Genomic DNA, 15,503 nt, shown 5'->3' with positions numbered 1-15,503 from the left:
TCACTAACGGGCTGATACAGTACAGTGCGCTCTGATGGAGTGCACTGTTAACCCGCCAGTGGACGCGCATTTTCCCTTATTCAGTAAGGGGCTGAAAACGCGCATCCAACCCGCCGAACCTAATAGCGCCTTCAACATGCAAATGCATGTTGATGGACCTTTTAAGTATTCCCACGCGATTCAGAAAACAAAATGTGCAGCCAAGCCGCACATTTTGCTTTCAGAAATTAGCGCCTACCCAAAGGTAGGCGCTAATTTCTTTGGGCACCGGGAATGTGCACCCTCCGACTTAATATCATGGCGATATTAAGTCGGAGGTCCCAAAGGGTAAAAAAAGTAAAAGAAAAAAAGAAAAAAAATTTTAAATGGGCCGGTGGCTGTTGGGTCGAAAACCGGATGCTCAATTTTGCTGGCGTCCGGTTTCCGAGCCCATGGCTGTCAGCGGGCTCGAGAACCGATGCCGGCAAAATTGAGCGTCGGCTGTCAAACCCGCTGACAGCCTCCGCTCCGGGCCAAAAGGAGGTGCTAGAGATGCGCTAGTGTCCCTAGCACCTCCTTTTGCCTGTTTCTACCGCCGGGCCTCTTTTAAATACTGAATCGCCTGCACAGGCGAGTGGCCTGTGCGCGCACCAGGAGAGCGGGTGTTCGCCCGCTCTCCCACGGACTTTACTGAATCGGCCCGATAAGTTGGTAGCTGTATAGGTGGAGATCCCAGCAGGCAGAAGTAGTTGAATACAGGCACCAAGGCAGGGAGAACAGACCCTCAAGCAAGTACCTGATCCCTGATAGGCACCTGAAAAAAGCAAAGGGGCTCCCAAGGAGCGGGTACCCAGGTTAGAGAATTACCCCGAAGGGCAGAGAGGGCTTCCAGCGGCAGCAAGGAAGCTGCAGAGTAGCTTAGACCGGAGGCGTATCCAATCCTGGCATCACCAGGTATTCAAAGTGCCCATCCCGGGTATTAAAAGCTGTCTTCCATTCATTGCCAGAGCGGATGCGAACGAGGTTATAGGTTCCTTTGAGATCAAGCTTGAAGAATATCTTGGCTCCCTGTAGTCTATCGAATAGCTCCGAGATGAGTGGTAAGGTATAAAGGTCTTTTACAGTGATCTAGTTGAGACCTCTGTAGTCAATGCATGGACGTAATGTTCCGTCCTTCTTCCCCACGAAGAAGAAGCCTGCTCCGGCAGGAGACTTGGGAGGGTCTTATGAAGCCTTTCTGAAGATTCTCCTGTATGTAATCTGACATAGCTTTATTCTCTACTACGGAGAGAGGGTAGACCCTTCCTTTGGGTGGTTCTGTGTTAGGCTGCAAATTGATGGCGCAGTTGTAGGATCTGTGTGGAGGCAGCACGTCTGCGGCTTCTTTGGAAAATACATCTTGAAAGGATGCATATTGAGGCGGCAACCTTGGCAACAACGGGGTAGTTGGCATGCAGGGTATTGGAGAGACCTCCATCAGACATTTACCATGGCAATCTGGGCCCTAACGTGAAAGCTCCAAAGTGGCCCAGTTGAATTGAGGCATATGTTTCTGCAGTCATGGTATCCCCAGTACTAAAGGGTGCATGGCCTTCTCTAGCACAAAGAAGGAAATAGTCTCTGAATGAAGAGTACCGGTACGTAAGTTCACTGGTTCAGTGTGCAGGGTTACTTCACCCGGTAAGGGCTCTCCATGGATAGAAGAGTAGTGGAGACGTCTTGATAGTGGTGGGGATCCGCAAATGTTCCTCTAGACGTTTCAATATGAAATTTCCTCCTGCCCTAGAGTCCACTAAGGCAAGGGTCTGGTATTTAGAGGTCCGCAGATTAAGGATACAGGAAGAAAGAGTGGAGGAGAGGGTGCAGTTAGACCTAAGAAGAGTCCTCCCACAGGACTTAGGTCTGCCAGTTTCCCGGACATATAGGGCATGTTTGTACAGCATGACCAGCTTGTCCACAATACATGCATAGTCCCAACCTCTTTCGTGTTCTTCTCTCTTTTGAAGTCAAGTGACTGCGGCCTAATTGCATTGGTTCTTCTTTGCCAGCAACTAGACCAGAGGGAATAGGCCTGGGAGTAGACTTACCTCGAGTCTCTTCCTGAAGTGGTCTTCTGGGACTCTTGGCCTCTTGACCCTTGTCACAAAGGCGGCGATCAATTCTTGTTGCCAACTTCATTAATTCTGCTAAGGTCTCAGGCATCTCTCGAGCCGCCAGCTCATCTTTCAACCGGGAGTTCAGTCCTTCAAAGAAGAGGGTCATCAGGCATTTAGGGTCCCAATGTAATTCTGATGCCAACGTCTTGAATTCTATAGTGAAGTCTGGCAAAGATGTATTACCTTGTTTCAGATGAACCAACGTAGATCCTGCTGTCGTGTACCGGGCAGGGTCATCAATACTGATCTGAACAGTTCAAGGAACCCGGCAAGATCATGCAGGTTAGGGTCTTTGCGCTCCCACAGTGGAGAGGCCCAAGCCAATGCTCTTCCGTCCAAATAACACAAGCTATAGATGGTCTTGGCATAAGCTTTAAGGAAATGATTAGGTTGCAGAGAAATGTGCATGCAACACTGATTGATAAATCCTCTACATTTCATACTTCCCCTGGGAAGAGTGTTAGAGCAGATAGAGGTTCAATTGTCTTGACCATCACTTCTGGCGGTGTAGCTTCTTTACCTGTGGTGGTCGGGGTATTCATCTGTGTGTGCAACTGGTAAAAGGCAGTAATCAAGTTATCCAGCGAGTTCTGTTGTTCAGAAATTCGCTGGGCCAGGCCTGGAATGGCCTGCAATGCGGTGAGCTGAGCTGAATCCATGGAGTTAGCATTCTGTTATGGTTTTGATGTGTTGGAGTGGATTCTTGGGTACTGTGGAGATGACCATGCCCACAAGGAGGAGCCCCGTGAGGAACCACAGTACTAGGCTAGACTCTAGACACGCAAACACAGAGATTTGTCTTTTATTATACAGCAGAATGATACCACCAGAGGTGGCAGTAGTGAGGTGATCCAGAGATAGCAGTCCAGGGGCCCTCGGCAGAGGAGACCTGTCTTGCAATGATGGTATAGGGAGTGCAGGGTGCAGGTTCCCAGTGCAAAGCTGTAGGTGAGACAGACTGATGATGTTAGATTGCTCACTAACAGGCCGATACAGTTCAATGCGCTCTGATGGAGTGCACTATTAGCTGGCATTTGGAAGCATGTTTTGGACGCACTAGCTTTACCCCTTATTCAGTAAGGGATAATAGCGTGTCCAAAATGCGCGTTCAACCCCCCCGAACCTAATAGCGCCCGCAAATGCAAATGCATGTTGATGGCCCTATTAGGTATTCCCACGCTAATTTCTCCGGGCACCAGGAAAGTGCACAGAAAAGCAGTAAAAACTGCTTTTCTGTGCACCCTCCGACTTAATATCGGAGGTCCCAAAAGTTTAAAAAAGTAAAAAAAAAAAAAAAAATTTTAAATGGGCCCGCGGCTGTCGGGTCGAAAACCGGACGCTCAATTTTGCCGGCGTCTGGTTTCCGAGCCCGTGGCTGTCAGCGGGCTCGAGAACCGCCGCCGGCAAAATTGAGCATCGGCTGTCAAACCCGCTGTCAGCCGCCGCTTCCGTCAAAAAAGAGGCGCTAGGGACGCACTAGAGTCCCTAGCGCCTCTTTTTACCGCCGGGCCTAATTTAAATAAATTAAGATACTGAATCGCGCGCACAGGAGAGCAGGCATTCGCCCGCTCTCCCACGTTTTTACTGTATCGGCCCGTAAGTTGGTATAGGTGGAGATCCCAGCAGGCAGAAGTAGTTGAATACAGGCATCGAGGCAGGGAGAGCAGGCCCTCGAGGAGCAAGTACCTGATCCCTGATAGGCACTTGAAAGAAAGCAAAGGGCCCCCAAGGAGCGGGTACCTAGGTTAGAGAATTACCCTGAAGGGCAGAGAGGACTTCCAGTGGCAGCAAGGAAGCAACAGAGTAGCTTAGATCGGAGGCATATCCAATCCTTGCTAAATCGATTTGTTAGCAAACGAAGGGCAGGCTAAATACCCGGATGGCGTGACGTCACTCGGAGGAGCCGCCTCCAAGGTTCCCGCCATGATGTGGATAAAGACATGGGTGGCGTGTGCGCGCGCACCCTAGGAGGCCCTCAGGAGAGACATGGCGGATTGCCTTGCCATTGCCGTTCTGGGGACGCCGGAGAGAGCGGCATGCAGAAGCAGTAGTAGCCATCTTCCCAAGGCTAGCGGAGAGAGCAGAGAGAAAGGTGAGGCACAGAGGTCGAAGCCATCTGAGACCGACGAACACAACAGCTAGCAGAAAGCCATTACTTTAAAATCATCAAACCAGGTCCCTGTTCCAATTGAACAAGAAGCCCAAAGGAGCAGAAGGAAACTGCAGGGCCTACCCCTCTCCCACAAAAAAATACAGCTAGTGAAGAAAATTTTAGGCTGTCCGCTGTGCATTGTTTTTCAGAAGAGGATGATAAGATGTTTTTTCTATAGATATTAGAAGATGAGGTCAGACCTTTGCTCTTAAATATTACTGATTCAATCAGTGGAGTTTGGAAGGAAACATTTTCATACTTCATATCACCTAACATCTGAAGAAGGGACCTATGTAATCTCCAAAGCTCACATACTACAACATATTTGAATTATTTTTATTATGATCTAATAAAAAATAGTATAGCTTACTAAAATTCCAGTTTTCTTCAGGACCAAAATAGCTATTAAAACAGTGCACCAAGTTTTGTAGCATTATAGAAGCTATACATTGATATCAAGCTCTCTATCAAAAGAAAACTTTAGAGGTCTCAATTGAGAGGCATGTTGGAAATGACTTAAAAAGAGACATGCTTTAAAAAAGTGAAATTCCTCCATCCAGCCGTTTATCATGACCCTTTGTTCTTGAATTTCTTTTTCTATAGAAAATTGCACTTTTCAGTATTCTATGGAATCTGCTAAATATTTAAGTGCATTTGGATTATTTTAAATTTCTCTATGAAAGGCTTGTGTTGCAGGTCCTGTTCAAAAACAATTTGATAATGTTTTAGAGTCTAATAATATTTTAGAGTCTAATAATATCTAATGATATTCACAAAGGCACTCTGAAATATCCCCCCACTAAAGCCTCACGCCTCTCTACGACCAAAGACAGAGCTTTTTCGATAGCGGGCCCATCTATCTGGAATAGCATCCCTTCAAATCTCAGACTGGAGCCATGCCTTTTAACCTTCAGAAAAAGACTTAAAACCTGGCTCTTTCACCAAGCCTTCGCCGATCCACCAGACAATCACTAGTTGTCCTTCACTCTGACCCGGTCTGGCATGTATTCTCACGAACATTGGACTCCGACACGTCCAGGCTAAAGCACCTTTTAAGCTTTTAACCCGTACGCTCCATGGTGACACTTTATATTTATTTCCTGCCTTATCTTCTTTCCAGCTTGTTGCAAGCTTCCAAGTTCTCTTTCCCTGTTGATTGTAACTTTGACTTATTCCTGCCCATTGTTATCTTTCATTTACTTGAATTGTTACTTCAGTTATACCATTGTTAAATGTAAACCGATCCGATATGGTTATTTACTATGAAGGTCGGTATAAAAAACTGTTAAATAAATAAATAAATAAATAAATAAATAAATTTTATTTCCCAATCAATTTGGTTATAGAAAAAATGTTAATACCGAATCCCTTTTAATTGCATTGACAGATACAGTTTTAAGAGGTTTCGATACTGGAAAGAGCTACTTTTTAATTCTTTTAGATTTGTCAGCCGCCTTTGACACTGTGGATCACAGCATATTATTAAATTGTCTTAAAGAATTAGGAATCTCTGATACACCACTTGAATGGTTTAGTTCTTTTCTTAATCTCCGTTCTTTCCAAGTCAAAATAAACAACTCAATGTCTAATAAAATTCCTCTAGAAACAGGTGTACCGCAAGGTTCCACCCTTTCAGCTACTCTGTTTAATATATATTTCCCGTCAATAGCAGGGCTGAATTAGCCATGCTGTCATGGGATCTGTCAATCAGGCCCGGGAGGAGGAGCTTGTCAAAGCAGAGAACAGAGCTTTGCTCTCTGTGGCTGTGCGTGTGTTCCCACGCAGGAAAGCAACAGAATCTCCTGTCTGTTTTTTCCATGAGTGGGATCGCACATGGAGCTGTTCTTTCCTCAGCGTTAAAGTAATAAAATGTCAAAATCGGGGTTTAAACCCTGTCGTGGCAAAGTAATGTCGGTCACGGACGGACACGACCGATGTTACAGATGCCTAGGACCAGATCACAATCGGGAAGATTGTGAATTTTGCTCTAGGATGTCACCTAGAGCACTAAAACAAAGGGCCTACAGGCTTCAGAAACTTTTTGCCTCAAGGGACCCGTCGGAGGCTCATTCATCGCCTGGCCCACTGACTTCATTGGCTCCATCAAAAAAGAGAACATTTTTGTTGGATCCTCAATCCTCCACTCTTGGAGGTAAGGAGACCGCAAAACAACAAAGGCCAATGGATTCTAAGAAAGCCACAGAGCCTGAAGAGCCGCAACATACCATATTGGCGCCAGAAGCCTCGACGCCAAGCCCTTCTGCGCCTAAGGCGCCATCTGCGCATGAAAAAGTATCGGCGCACATTACTTAGGCGCCAGGAGAGGGATTGGTGCACATCACAAACAAACCAGCGCACATGGCGCAGAAGAAGCCACCGCGCAGACCAAATGCATGCACGGCGCCGTTGAAATCTGCGCATAAGGCGCCGACTCCATTGAGATCTATGTGCACGGCGCCGAAGACATCGGCGCTGATAACCCTTGTGCACACGGAAATAGAAGGATACGCGCACAAATCTACATCCGCGCATAAATCTAAATCCACGCATAAATCTACATCTGCGCATAAACATAAATCAGCACATAAATCTAAATTTGCGCATAGATCTAAATCTACGCATAAAAGACACAATTACTCATCTCAGGTATTACTGAATGAGTTGGAATGACGAAGTTACCCTTCACGAAGCTCTTCTTCAGCTTCTTCACCAATAACTTCATCCCGTTCACGTATTTCCTTTTCTTCCGGAGCTGACACCAGGAAAGTTACAAAAAAACATAGGAAACGTTCACCTTCCTCACGTAGAAGTCATACAGACTCATCATCTAACTATTATCATAAGCACTCACGACACTCTCACCATAAAAAATTGGCAAAGAGAAGTGCTACATAGGAAATAAGCCCTTCAACTTCTAAATCATCTCATAGACCACCTTCCAATACCTTCTCACAAAGAGAGATAATACAGGTTGTTTCCTCTAACACTTCTACAGATTCAGAAGATTCAAGGAACATATCACTCAATAAAATACAAAACGACAGAAAGGTACCTAATACTTCACCTCAGATTAACTCAATGCACCCTAAAGCAGGTGTCTCACAAGAACCAGATGGTCGTATGACAATGCCCTCTCATACAAAAGAGGCATTTTATCAATTATCTCAATGTTTAGCAGGTTTTTATGAAACGCTTCAGTCATCATTTAAAATGACCAATATTGCTGATGATAGTTCTCTGGAACCCAAAACACAGCTTACTAGAGAACCGTCAGTAGAACCGCCGACATCTCCCATAATAAATCGACCAGCCTCGCCAACTCATACACAGGATACATCTTTTGATTCTCCTTCAATACAAACATCATCATCATCATCCTACGGGATTCCCGTCGGATCCGCAGGAACAACCTCAGGAAACCGTACTCCCCTCCAGAAGACCTTACATACCCAAAATTCCTAGAAAAATTGGGTACAATACTGCATCTAGAGGTCCAAAAAGAAGCAGACCCTAGAGCAGAAACCCTTGGTCTTCTAAAGATTTTTGATACTCCAGGGGAACCAACATCTCTTCCACCACAAGAGCTCCTGCATACAGTCTTACAGAAGTCCTGGGATGCGCCTTATGCAATTGCAGCCGTTTCCAGGAAAACAGACATAAAATTTCGTATGAGAAAAACATCACCGTACACTCTACCACAATTACCTCACGCTTCAATTGTAGTAGAGTCGGCGATGCAAAGATTTAAGAAAACAAAGTTGCATTCCTCATACCCACCAGGGAAAGACAACAAATATTTAGATGAGTTTGGCAGGAAAATATACCATAACTCGATGTTGACTGCCCGAATTATGCACCATCAATTCTACATGGTACAATACCTTTATGACTGCATGCAAGCTATGAAGGGAATGCTTTCCGCAGCGGCGGATTGGATACCTCCGCCTCTTCATGACATGGAAGAGTGTTCTCGACACCTTTTGAGGTCAATCTACGAAGCACATGAAACATCATCCAGGGCATCAGCAACAGCCATTGCAGCCCGTAGACTAGCATGGTTACGTTCAAGTTCGATACGTGAAGACTTACACGAGAAACTAACAAACCTCCCATGTACAGGAGATAACCTGTTCGGAGAAAGATTCCAGGACACAGTAGGTAAATTGAAGGAAGAAGCTCTAGCAGTACAGTCATTAACATCACATCCTACCTATTCGACCACACATCGTTATATCGGATCTACTCGTAGGCAATCATATGCCAGGAGACCCTATAGATCTTATCAGTCTTTTCGTACACAACCATACCCTTCTTACCAGCGTCCTGCTCCACAACAGAATACCTCAAACCAACGTAGAGGTAAACCACGTAACCAGAGACAGCAGGCACAACAGCCGACTACCGCAGCAAAAGCGACTTCATCTTTTTAGTTACTCAGCCGCCACCACAACATCAAGCTCCACTAGGCAGAATTCGTTCTTGCCTGGAAGCTTGGGAAAGAATAACATCAGATCAATGGGTTTTGGAGATAGTACGTCATGGTTACCAACTCCAATTTGCCACAAAACCCATATTGCCTCATCTTTCCACACTCAAGATTCACAACCCCCATCCACAACTGGGGGAGGAAATTGCTTTGCTTCACAAACAACAAGCAATTTGACAAATTCACCCACGCTCCAAATCAGCAGCATTTTATTCTCCATACTTCCTCATACCCAAGAAGTCGGGGGGCCTTCACCCCATACTAGACCTAAGGGAACTGAACAAATTTCTCACCAAGGAGAAATTCAAAATGGTATCGTTGAAGTCAATTCTTCCTCTCATTCAAACCAACGATTGGATGTGTTCCATCGACCTGAAGGATGCTTATACACACATTCCAATCCATCCATCCTCGTGGCGTTACCTATGCTTTCGCTACGGACATCAACACTACCAATACAAAGTTCTTCCCTTTGGACTGTCGGCTGCACCCAGAATGTTCACTAAATGCATGGTAGTGGTGCTGGCTCATCTCAGGAAACAAGGTATAACCATCTTTCCATATCTGGATGATTAGCTCATAATCGGCCCAACTCCCAACATCTTACTAGATCACCTCCATCGGGTGATACATATTGTACAGGAACTAGGATTAGTGATCAATTTTCAGAAATCACACCTTCAACCAACACAACAGTTACAGTTCATAGGTGCATGCCTGGACACTACGTGCAACAGGGCATGCCTCCCAGGCAACAGAATATCACACTTCCGTCACCTTCTATATACCTTGAACCATACTCAGAGACCGTCAGCGAGACAGGTCTTGGTAGTCCTGGGCCACATGGCGGTGGCGATTTTCACGGTTCCCAACACCAGGTTACACATGAGGCGCCTGCAATGGGGACTAAAATGCCAATGGAAACAACATTCACAACCATTGACGCAGAAGGTATCGCTCACCGCCGAAATGAAAAAAGATATAACATGGTGGTTCATAGACTCCACCTTGTCCAAAGGAGCGTTGTTCAGTCCACCTCCTCACAACGCAGTCTTAACCACAGATGCATCTCACAAGGGCTGGGGGCACACCTTGAGATTTACGAAACACAAGGGTTATGGACAATCTCGGAACAGAACCTGCAAATAAATTTACTGGAGCTCAGAGCGATTCGCAATGCATTACGAGTATTCCAAGACCACCTGAAAGGACGCAGGGTCATGATCTACATGGACAACCAAGTGGCGATGTTTTAAATCAACAAACAAGGAGGGTCCGGTTCATGGTCCCTTTGCAAGGAGACCATGATAATTTTCGAACACGCTCACCGGAATTCCATACATCTCCAAGCAACCTACCTACCAGGAGTTGCAAACACAAGAGCGGACAGACTAAGTTGCATCTTTCATCCCCACGAATGGACACTCAATACAGAAATAGCCCAAGACATATTTATGCAGTGGGGGACACCTTTGATAGATCTCTTTGCAACAGAGATCAATGCTCAAGTTCCCAAATTCTGCTTGATAAGACCAAGCCAATTCAGGATCGCTCAAGATGCCTTACTCATTCCATGGACGACAGGCCTTCTGTACGCCTTTCCTCCCATACCACTCATACCAAGAACAATTCAGAAGTGCATAGCGGACAAAGCTCAACTGATACTCATAGCCCCGGCCTGGCTGAGGCAACCATGGTACAGTTTCCTGCTTCAACTATCCATCAGGGATCCAATTCAATTACAGAATCGACAAGATCTTCTCTGCCAAGATCAAGGGACACTTCTACACCCGCTACACTCATCCCTACACTTGACAGCGTGGAGGTTGAAAGGCTCCTTCTGACAGAACAAGGAGTTTCCACTTCAGCACAATTCATTTTGTTAGAATCCAGGAAACTCTCAACCAGGAAAAATTATAGCTATAAATGGAAACGTTACTCTGCCTAGTGCACTTCCAAAGGTATACCACCATTGGACTGCTCACCTGAGTTGCTCATTGATTATCTTCATACACTATATGTAGCTGGTCTAGCAACATCATCCATCAGAGTTCACCTCAGTGCCATAGGCGCCTATCATAGACCAATCAACGATATTTCTATATCCAATCACCCATTACTGTCTCGTTTCATGAAGGGGTTAACTCACATTTGTCCTCCAGTATCTAAACCTCCAGTTCCATGGAACCTCAACATAGTGTTGGAACAGCTCATGCTGTTCCCATTTGAACCCATGGACTCATCACACATTAAATACCTCACATGGAAAGTGGTGTTCCTGGTTGCAGTAACATCAGCATGAAGAGTTAATGAGTTGCAAGCCTTGGTCCATTATCCTCCATATTTGCAATTTCATCACCAGAAGGTAGTTCTCTGAACTCACCCATCCTTCCTACCGAAAGTAGTTACTCAATTCCATCTCAATCAGACCATGGAATTACCAACTTTTTTCCCTAAATCGCACGCAAATGATAGGGAAAAACTACTGCACACACTAGATTGTAAAAGAGCTTTAACACACTACAAAGAAAGGACAAACTCAGACTCCCGTGTTTCTCAACTCTTTGCCTCCTTCGACCCAAAGGCACCTGGATTACCAGTGGCTAAACGCACCATCTCCAGCTGGATAGTACAGTGCATCAAATTCTGCTATGATAAACAGAATTTACAATTACATTCTACTCCTAAAGCTCACCAAGTCAGAGCAGTAGCAACCTCCTGGACACACCTGAAGAATGTACAACCCATAGACATTTGCAAGGCAGCTACATGGTCATCGCTTCATACCTTCACATCTCACTACTGCCTTGACCAACAAGCAGCCACTGATGCGAAGATAGGGCAAGCAATACTGCAATCTCTATCCTCCAGTCCACGATGACTGCCACACTGTCAAAGATCAAGTTCAAACACATATATCATAACTGACGTGATTGGGAGCTTGGGACTCCCATGACAGCATGGCTAATTCAGCCCTGCTATCGACGGGAAAAAGCAAGTTTGCTTACCGTAAACAATGTTTCCGTAGATAGCAGGATGAATTAGCCATGCTGACCCGCCCTCCTCCCTGGCAGTCACCAAGTCTTCGACTACACTACAGCTTAATCACAGACTGAGGAGATTCCGTTGCTTTCCTGGACGGGAACACACGCGCAGCCGCAGAGAGCAAAGCTCTGTTCTCTGCTTTGACAAGCTCCGCCTCCCGGGCCTGATTGACAGATCCCATGACAGCATGGCTAATTCATCCTGCTATCTATGGAAACATTGTTTACGGTAAGCAACTTGCTTTTACCAATTTGTCATCTTTTAACAGGATTAGGTTTAAATTTTTATTTATATGCAGATGACATACAATTCTTGGTTCCCATAGAAGACACAATTGATCAAACATATAAAATTCTTACAGTCTATTTAGCTGCTATAAAACAACTACTTCAACATATGAAACTAATCTTAAATACGGAAAAAAACAGAAATAATACTACTCGAAAGAAAAAGAAAATGTATTCATGTAGATATTCCTGCTTTTACTTTTGATAATAATGTTAAAATAACGCCATCCCCGTATGCAAGAGATCTAGGTGTAATTATAGACACTGAATTTAACATGAAAAAACATATTGCCACCAAATTAAAAGATGGTTATTTCAAACTTTTAACATTAAGAAGACTGAAACCGTTACTAGATTTACATGACTTTAGATCCGTTTTGCAAGCCTTATTATTTGCTAACACTGATTATAGCAATGGTCTATTACTTGGTTTACCGCTGTCCACAATAAGATCGCTCCAGGTATTAAAAAATGCCATGGCTAGAGTTTTAACTGGCAAAAAGAAATGCGATCACATTACCCCAATTTTGATTCAGTTACATTGACTACCTCTAAATTACCGAATACAGTACAAAATTGCATCTATACTACACAATATAATATATGGAGAAAAAACAGAATGGTTAAACACAGCATTACGTGTCCATATCCCTCAAAGAAATCTGAGGTCAGCCAATAAGGGCCTTTTGACAATTCCCACCATTAAATCAGCACGTTTGAGCAAAGTAAGGGAGTGTGCAGTATCAGTAGCAGGACCAAAATTGTGGAATTCTCTTCCTGCGCAGTTACGACTACAAACTGACAAGAAAAAATTTAAAATTGAGTTAAAAACTTGGCTCTTTAAATGTGCATACACAGAAAATGAAAAACAAGCTTTAATTGACACAGCAATGGCTTCTATCCCACTTTTAGTTTTACTTTATCTTAAAGTTATTTTATTTTAATATCTTTTATCATATTTTAATGACATTGTTATGTATTTTATTTTTTGGTACATTTTTGGGTTTTATTATTTTACTCCCAGTTATGTCTTTTATTGAGTATACTGTCATGTTTTATCTCGGCCTCTTAGGGATATTCATCTCTCGTTTAAATTTATTTTTTTAGCACCTAAAATGTAATTTTATGTTCTTCTAACAGATTTTAGATGCTACTATATTTGATAAATGTTTTGTATTTCTTTTATGTATCAAATGTGAACCGTTGTGATGGCTTGCCGATGTGACGGTATATAAAAATAATAAACCGTAAACAGTGGAGTGCCTCAGGGATCTGTACTTGGACTGGTGCTTTTCAATATATATATTTTATTTATTATTTTTATATACCGACATTCATCTCAATTGAGATATCACACCGGTTTACATTCAGGTACTGTGGGTATTTCTCTATCCTCAGAGGGCTTGCAATCTAAGTTTTTGTACCTGAGGCAATGTAGGGTAAAGTGACTTGCCCAAGGTCACAAAGAGTGACAGTGGGACTTGAACGTTGGTCTCCTGGTTTATAGTCCACTGCTCTAACCACTAGGCTATTCCTCCTCCCAAATATATATATATAAATGATCTGGAGAGGAATATGATGAGTGACGTTATCAAATTTGCGGATGATACAAAATTATTCAGAGTAGTTAAATCACAAGCAGATTGTGATACATTACAGGAGGACCTTGCAAGACTGGAAGATTGGGCATCCAAATGGCAAATGAAATTTAATGTGGACAAATGCAAGGTGTTGCATATAGGGAAAAATAACCCTTGCTGTAGTTACACAATGTTAGGTTCCATATTAGGAGATACCACCCAGGAAAAAGATCTAGGCATCATAGTGGATAATACTTTAAAATTGTCAGCTCAGTGTGCTGCAGCAGTCAAAAAAGCAAACAGAATGTTAGGAATTATTAGGAAGGGAATGGTTAATAAAACGGAAAATGTCATAATGCCTCTATATCGCTCCATGGTGAGACCACACCTTGAATACTGTGTACAATTCTGGTCGCCGCATCTCAAAAAAGATATAGTTGAGATGGAGAAGGTACAGAGAAGGGCAACCAAAATGATAAAGGAGATGGAACAGCTCCCCTATGAGAAAAGGCTGAAGAGGTTAGGGCTGTTCAGCTTGGAGAAGAGACAGCTGAGGGGGGATATGATAGAAGTCTTTAAGATCATGAGAGGTCTTGAACGAGTAGATGTGAATCTGTTATTTACACTTTCGGATAATAGAAGGACTAGGGGGCATTCCATGAAGTTAGCAAGTAGCACATTTAAGACTAATCGGAGAAAATTCTTTTTCACTCAACGCACAATAAAGTTCTGGAATTTGTTGCCAGAGGATGTGGTTAGTGCAATTAGTGTAGCTGGGTTCAAAAAAGGTTTGGATAAGTTCTTGGAGGAGAAGTCCATTAACGGCTATTAATCAAGTTTACTTAGGGAATAGCCACTGCTATTAATTGCATCAGTAGCATGGGATCTTCTTAGTGTTTGGATAATTGCCAAGTTCTTGTGGCCTGGTTTGGCCTCTGTTGGAAACAGGATGCTGGGCTTGATGGACCCTTGGTCTGACCCAGCATGGCAATTTCTTATGTTCTTATAAACCATGTTAGTTGCCCATTTCTGAATTGCTTCCATCCTCTTAATGTCCTTCTAAAGGTACAGTCTGAAAAACTGAACACAGTACTCAAGGTAGAGCTTCACTAGTGACGTATAAAGGGAAATATTACCTTCTTCCGCTGTCCCTCCGAGTATGCCTTCCTGTGCAATTGCAAGGTATGCACACCTGGTAGTGCTGGGTCTGAATATGCATGTCAATGATTTCCCCACCCCCAGAATGCCTTCTTCTTGAGTGAATAAAAAAAATGCATATGTGAATTACCAGTGTACTTTTACATGTACCCCCCCCCCCCCAGGCAATTTTCAAAAATCCCTTTCATGCACATAGAACCAGGTTTTAGGCATGTAAATGCTTTTGAAAATCAGATCTATAAAGTTGTACTTATACATGCAAAGATATTTTATGTATGTAAGTGCAATTTTATGTGCATAAAAAGTTATGCATGCATAGAAAATGATACAAATAAAAAGACTGCACATTCTTAGTAGCATGAGCACATTACCTAGAGATGTAGGATTCAAGATACTGGAACAATTGAAAGGAAACAAGATAATGGGAACCTGATGGATTACATCCAAAAATACTGAAAGAGCTGAAGGAGGCATTATTTGACCCTTCTGTGAGAGTGCCAGTGCACACTCTCTAGTGCCACAGCCTGTTATTAAGAACGTAAGAACATGCCATACTGGGTCAGACCAAGGGTCCATTAAACCCAGCATCCTGTCTCCAACAGTGGCCAATCCAGGCCATAAGAACCTGGCAAGTACCCAAAAACTAAGTCTATCCCATGT

At 43.6% G+C, this 15,503-nt stretch overlaps 1 protein-coding gene across 2 annotated transcripts in view; it reads left to right on the top strand.

Moving 5' to 3' along the window:
• CDH17 (cadherin 17) overlaps positions 1–15,503 on the top strand; it is a 183,281-nt gene that overhangs the window by 28,854 nt on the left and 138,924 nt on the right. The window lies entirely within an intron of this gene.

Source organism: Rhinatrema bivittatum, chromosome 2, assembly GCF_901001135.1.
Source record: "Rhinatrema bivittatum chromosome 2, aRhiBiv1.1, whole genome shotgun sequence".
In the NCBI taxonomy this organism is placed as follows: Eukaryota; Metazoa; Chordata; class Amphibia; order Gymnophiona; family Rhinatrematidae; genus Rhinatrema; species Rhinatrema bivittatum.
The sequence above is the reverse complement of the archived record's forward strand: the minus strand, read 5'-3'. Positions and strand labels throughout refer to the sequence as shown.